Here is a 7,573-nt window from a genome sequence, read left to right as displayed (position 1 = left end):
AGAAGTTTGTCATATGCACAGTATGGAAACATGTTTCCCTGTACAATGAAATTCTTACTTTGCTGTCCACATGAATGCCACATAATACAAATGAAATATAAAGTAGATAAGTAACACAAAATCTAAGGCACTTTAAAGCAGCTAGTAAAGGGATATAATGACAAGGTACCAGTAATAGAACAGTATGTAGTTCATATATAGATATTGTTTGTAATAGTTATGAAAGGGTGAGCTAAGTGTTTACGTAAGCTTGATCTGTTTCTCTTCTCTTGCTCAAGCAAGAATATCTTGGGCTGTGTCCCCCTTGTTTAACTTATGGGTAAACATCGTGTTCAGGTTTAGAAAAAGGAAAGGTGCGCTAGGTCAATGCGACCTAGAAGTTCATGTGAGCTGAACCAGTGGGCAAGAAACAAATCACAATAAAAATGAATATAAAAGAACTGGGCAAAATTGGAATCCCAACACAGTACATGAAGCAAACATTTATGAGCAAATATAAAATTTAAAATACAATAAAGTATAATGTAGTAGAGACGGGGGGAAGGATGAGGTGTACGGTTGGAGTCCATGAGCATAAAATAATCTAGCCCCCTCTACAAAACCTCATTAACTGAGACTTGTTCATACCTTCTGGAAACTCTTACGATCAGAAATCCAGCTCTGTCTTCCTAAAGACTGATATTACTCTAGGCTGGAGTTTATTAGGAGCACCTAGCTGAAGCCAAGTCAGTCCGGTCCAACAGTCCTGCAGTAAATCCTCCATCACAAAGGTGACAGTTTGTGTTCAGACTGTTAGTGTTGATTCAACTATGTGATTATGCAAATCCTCCATTGAATGTTGGCTTGTCGTTAATTACATTTCTATGAAGCTTCTCAGCGTGAATCATTAACTTGTACTGAATGTTTCAGCAGCCTCAGCCAGATATTTTATAATCAATATTTCTGGCCACAGGCAGTCCTTTTAATTAGCTCTTTGTATTTACTTCATTTTGTAGAATTCCCTTAAGCATTTTGATTGAACTTCACTCTAAAAAAAAAAAAAAAGCTTAAATGACTTGAGAAATACTATTTTCTTGATACAAATATGTGAAACCTCCTGAGGTTCTTCCCAGAACAAGCCTTAATAAATCGTTGTGTCCTGTTGATATTTTTCATTTTGCAGTGACAGAGTTTAATGAACAGCATATACAAGTGTCTCCTTAGACCAAACAGTTGTTGTTTAACCCCCTTAAGACAATATAATTTTGTGAGATCCAGTTGTTGCAGGTCTGGTGTGAGAATAAGTTCAGAATTTAACACAAAATACCTTTTTCTGCTCCCAGACGTTAACAGTCAATCTTTGATTCCAGACTAACACACAAAATCTGTTTACTTTCTCAGTGTTGTACATCAGAAGGGACTGCACACAAACACAGTACTGTCCAGTGCATATATGTTTCCATATTTACTTTCAAATAGTAAATGGTCTTGTACGTGTACAGCGCTTTTCTTTGCCTTGCAGCACACTCAACGGGCTTCCACGCTATTTGGCCATTCACACTCACATTCGCACACCAGTGACATCACCAGGAGCAACTGGGGGTTCAGTGGCTTGTGCATGGACACTTCGACAGGTGGACTGGTCAAGCCAGAAATCAAACCACCATATTCCAGTTAGGAGACGACCCATTGAGCCACAGCCGTCCCAGTGGATGAAGGCAGAGCAGCTAGCGTGCTGCTACCATCGGCTGCATCTGTTCTACCAGGATGCCTGGGTGGTATCTGCACAGTCTACGAGCTTGCAGCGTTTCAGAGCAGTCGTAACAATCAGGAGAGGATCAGAGTTTATCCTCTGGACACTGTGGATATTTGAACCAAATTTAAATGTAATCTGTGACCTGATTCACTGTCCAGCTGGTTTTGGCCATGAAAAGTCACCCGGTGTTCACGTTTGTACCAACCAGATAAGCAGACCAGCAGAGTCCACACAGCTGCTGTAGTTCCCCAGCTTTGGTCTGAGCCAGTCAGACATTGTGCTGCTAACACAATGAGTCCTCTCCTCAATACATATGCTGCCTCAAGGTTACACTTTACAGCAGAGGAGCACAGTCTGTCTGTGGACTCTGTCAACACTGAATAAAAAGCAGCCTCATAATAAGATTTATATATAAAACACTGAGCCACAAGCAAAAATGTGCTCCACTTTGTCTGAACACATTCTTGGTCCTCCCTACATGCTCACAACATAGAACCAACCCTGACCCTGAAGGGCATGTTGGGTCACAGTGAACACCAGCTGCTATGTGGCTGCTGTAGACAGGTGCAGCAATCGGTTATGTACTGTGCACTGGACACAGCTACAGTGCAGTGTGCTCAGCGGGTCAGTCAGGTCTCTACTGTGGCTCTGGTGCTCACTGGAGCGTTTATTCAGTGGAGCACATCAAATCAGCTGCAGAAGCTAAAGTGAAGAACTACAACTGCCTGTCTGGCTTAGTTTCTGTTCCAGACGTACTGCGCAGGCTGAATGACCTTGTGTGGCTTCGTGCTGCACAGGTACAGACACAAATGAGCAGAAAAGTCATCACTCAGAACAAGTGCAGGAGCATAGCCGTCCAGTATGCTGATCTGTAAGCGAAGTTCATTCTGCTGAGAACATGGACAGAACTAAATGCCAACACCAGATGTTCAGCCCATTTCAAGACATGCTCACATTCATTAAACCTGGAGTTAACGTTGAATGTTTGCCAACATTTTGACTGAACGTTCTGTATGGAAGGCAGCGGAGCCAGTCGACTGCAGTCCTGTGTTCACTGTGCGATGACAGGTACACCTCTACTCCCTTCCTTTAACACATTTCAAAGAGATGAGCAGGAGATGAAAGTAGGAGGAAGATTCAATTTGGAATCGGCCTCTCCACCGCCTCTGTCTCTCTCAGATCTGAGGAGCAGATGCTTTAAAATGCTAATCCTGTCGACCTTGACGCCCTGAGGTGTTTCTCTCCTGGGCTTCCTGTCACTCAATCAAACCAACAGGCAGAACCTCGCTGATGTCTCTGCAAACCTCCCCGCCCATGATCCCAAAGTGCACACACATGTAGACGCACATAGACACAAGCATTGCATCAATATCCCCCTCAGCCTTCTGCTTTGGGAAACAGGCTTTAACCTGTACATACAGTGGTGTGCAATCGATGCTAACTCATGAACCAACCAATTCTGGCCTGTAATGAGCCATGGTGGAAGGTGTAGCAAACAGATTAGAGATGATAGGTGAGGGTCCTCTGCCAGGTGTGGAGACATCACTGAGTTTGCTCTTCACGCCTGCATGTTTCCACCTCCCTGATAATCAGCCCTTCATCCTGCTCTCAGGAGGAGCGCAACCCCTTCTCCTGATGAAATGTACAGTAATCCAATTACAACGCTCGAGGCAGTGAGGTGTAAACTGTGTGGCACAATGGGAGTGTCTGTGGTTTTCAATGTCTTCAGTGTGCTTCATCTGTTGGTGAGAAAGCTGACTTTAAACCAGCTTTAGCCACAGAGTTCTGGCAGCATTAAACCGTACTGAATTAGCATCACATCATGTCTGTAGCCATCAGTGCATATTTGAGACCCTTGGCAGGGTTTTAATTTTCATATAAGCCAGTTTCAAACTCACTGAGCTAATGTTAGTTAGCTAGGTAGTGAGCTAGCTACAGTTCATTTCAACAAACAGCTGTCATTTCAGTAAAATCAAAGATATGTGCTTAAAAATTAGAAGCTGTAGTTTTGCATACTTGCAGTGTAAAGCTGAACCGGCTGACACTGAAATCACTCTAACTGGTCACATACTGTATGTTAGCACAGTATGGGGGCCGGCTCAGTGGTCAGGAACTGGTACTTTCTAAGACGAACCACCTGTGACAATAAAACACCTTTGTGCCAAACAAATCTACAGTCTCTCTTCACTCAGAGACTAACTTTGAATAACCTTTGAATCTTTGTTGTAGATTGACTTTTTATTCACCTGTTTATTTTACTTTCTCTTTAGACCTAGATGTCAGTGTCAGCTTTTTCCTGACAGTAGGAGTAGATGGTTATCTAAAGCTGGCCAGAAACACTGTACTATTTAAGCCCATCTTTCACCCTGATCTGATCTTGATGTTACATTAGAGGGCAAATGATGACACCTAATCAAATTACAATCTGGATGATTGGTTGGATGGATTTCTGGCAGATCAGTATGTCAGCTATGACCATGATCATTTGATCAATGTGTGCAGTGTGAGCGCAGACATCACACACTTTGTCCAGGCAGAAGAGCTGGTTGAGAACGTCCTCTCCCTCTGGGACTCTGCCAGAGGTCACTGAGATCCCAGAGGTGTCTCCACCACCACCTGTAGTAGTGCCAGGGTTAACAGCTCTTTCATGAACTGGGTGCAAAGCCTGAGTCCTTGGGGAAAAGGATGGAGCCCTGTCCTGGGTGCCACAGTAAGTCCTGCTGGGTCAGGTGTTCCCAGGAGGAACCAGGTGCATTACTGAGAAGCATGGCATCTGTGGTGAACACAGAATCACAAGACTAAGCCTCATCTCATCTGACTATGTTCTCTGCAGGAGGGAGAGTAGTCACTGTCCAAAGTGGACACGGGATCTGGTTAAGTGGGCGAGTTGGCACAACAACAGATTGATGTTAATGGCCATCTCTCTCCCACATCTCTAGCATAGCGCTCTCCCCACATCAGCCATATCCAGCAGTCAAACGCAGGTGAATCCACAGCAACATCATAATTAGCCTTTAGATTATGGAAATCCCTTCAAATAAATAAGCTACTGCTCCCTGAAGCACCTTCTTCCAGCATTATTAACATCCAACATTAATCTGAGCTGCTTAAGCATCACACACACACACACACACACAATATGGGTAAGCATTGTTATTGTGTTGACTCTAGCAGAGACCAGCATGAGGATTATTAGATATGTTGCATATTTAAGAGCTTTTCACTATAAGAAATAACCAGAATTGACCCTAAAGTTTTGAAGAAGACAAAGAAGGTAGATTCATAGTGTTTGACATTGTCGTTGCTCTTCTGTTACCTTGCATGATGCAGTATTGGTAGTGTTAAAGACAATACTGTTTCATGTCACAGGGCTGCAAGAAGCTGTGTATGTAAAAGTTTGTCCTGGAAGTTGCACTATCCGTGTTTAGATTCAGTTGCCATATTTATCTGCAGTTTCACAGAATTAAACAGTGTAAAGGTTTGATGCTCCGTGGCAGCTCAGGGGGACGCAGGACTTGATACAATTCGAGGAGAAAACTTGGATTAGACAGATTCATTTGAAGCCTTAGAGAATTGACTCAGGCTCAAACTCAGGCCTGTGTTTTGCAACTCTGTCTCTGCACTAGAGCTGAAACAACAGAGTGCATCTCTTACACTCTACCTTTTACAGACACTCGTTGTGCTCTAGTGGACAAGAAAATCTGCAGGGCTTTAATGAACTACTTTATATACAGTGTGTGTGTCTCTCTTTCTGATCTGCTCTTTTGTTGCTGGGGTTCTAGGCCATCCAGAGAGTCATCTTACAGGGGTTCTCAGAATATTACAAAAGGTTAAATCCATGTCTGATGCTGTAAAAGATCCTGTGGTGCACTGATGGCTGTTGAGTCCACTGTAGTGTTTTATGTCTCTGCATCGTCTGGTTACAGCTCTGATACACATGGCAAATGGGAGCAGATATCACCGTCAGTGTCACATCGACTTTTCCTGGGGTCCACATTAAAACATAATCACAGCACACATCACAGGCAAACAATGCAAACAGTTGGAGGAAGCTGTTTTGGTTCATCCATAAAATGTGCACCGTGTCTTCACAGCGAACACTCCCCAGCTCATCACTGGGTCATGCCTACAGCAATATGGAATGTTAGACACCCCCAAAGCATCTTGTTGTCTGAGCAGTTTGTGTGAAATTGACTTTCAGTCTAATAACGGAGAACTGTTTGTATGTTGGTATTTTACTTGAGTAAAATCACTACAGCAGCTTTGAAAACAGAGATACATCTGTAATGGAGTGAAACAAAGAGTCTATTTCAAAGATCAAGCGAGGGGAGGAACGGAGGCGGGGAGGGCCGTACGATTTCTAAGAAAACGTGCTTTAAATCGAAGGGAAACATCTGCAGCTGACAGCACGCCTCTTATGTGGCCCATGTAGACTCTGCTATTAGCCTGCAGCAGGCGAGAAGACACTAATACGCTGCTTTGTTCCATGCTGCTACACTGGGAAGCCACTTATCTGTAGACACGACTTCCCAAATAACAGAAGACAAAAGCTTTTCCAAGGCACAGAGGATTTTTACTGTCCTGATGAGAACGTGGCTGTTGAACTGGAATTAAATCATTTGTTCTGTGCATGTGGATGGTGGTCAGACAGCAGTGAGAGAAGTGAAGGTGAAGGGGCATGTATATACTGTAGTCATAAAAAAAAACTGCAGTGGAATAGAGAATAAAGTTAAATATGCATCACAGAGCAAAGCTTTTCTTTCAGAGAGGATTTGGAGAAAGAAAAGAGGATGATGGTGAAGAGAGAAAGACTAAAGGCAAAGGATCAGGATGTACAGCTGGAACCGATGAGGTCAGGTGGGATCTGGTGCCTGAACTGGGTTTGCACCCATTGGTATGGAGCACCAGCACCTCTGCTCTTCTCCTCCATCACCTTGGAGAGAGGCTTAATCCGCTTCCTCCCCCTCCTCAGCCTTCTCCAACAGCTGGTGATTATAAATCTGTCTGCAGAGACAACACACTGACTGCTCAGACTGCAGATTTTTATTTGGCATCTAAAAGTAACTTTAAAGGAAAATCTGACATTTTCCACATCTTGACATCCTCATTCCACCCTCCACATTTTCCATGAATTTCCCCTCGCGTGATCTTGTACTTCTGACTTTCTGGGGGAAAACCATATCCAGCACCCAGGCTATTAGCACAGGCGTCCCCCAGGGGATGTGTGCTCTCCCCACTGCTCTTCTCCCTCTACACCAAGGACCTAAAGTGGACAACTCAACATCAGCACCATCATCAAGAAGCCACAGCAGAGGATATACTGTACTTCTCCAGCTCAGGAAGTTCAACCTGCCTGAGGAGTTGCTGATCCAGTTCTACAGAGGAATCATCGAGTCTGTTCTCTGCTCATCCATCACCATCTGATTTGGCTCAGCAATCAAACAGGACAGGAACAGACTCCAGTGACAGTCAGGACTGCAGAAAAGATCATCGGTGCCAGCCTGCCCTCCATGGAGGACCTGTCCACCTCACGGGTCAGAGGGAGGGCAGAGACTTCTCACACCCTGGACACAATCAGTTTGAACTCCTCCCCTCTGTACGGCACTACAGGACACTGTACGCCAAGACAACCAGGCACAAGGACAGTTTCTTCCCCCGGGCCGTCACTCTGATCAACACTTAACCCACAACTGTATAACAGGACAACAACCCTCAGTGCAGTAGCTTGTAAAGACACCTTTGTATATCTGTCTGGAAAAATGTGCCTAAACTGTGTCTGTGTGTGTATGTATATACAGTGTGTGTGTGTGTGTGTGTGTGTGTGTATGTGTATATATA

Source organism: Monopterus albus, unplaced genomic scaffold (assembly GCF_001952655.1).
Source record: "Monopterus albus unplaced genomic scaffold, M_albus_1.0 scaffold57.1, whole genome shotgun sequence".
NCBI classification, from domain to species: domain Eukaryota; kingdom Metazoa; phylum Chordata; class Actinopteri; order Synbranchiformes; family Synbranchidae; genus Monopterus; species Monopterus albus.
The sequence above is the reverse complement of the archived record's forward strand: the minus strand, read 5'-3'. Positions refer to the sequence as shown.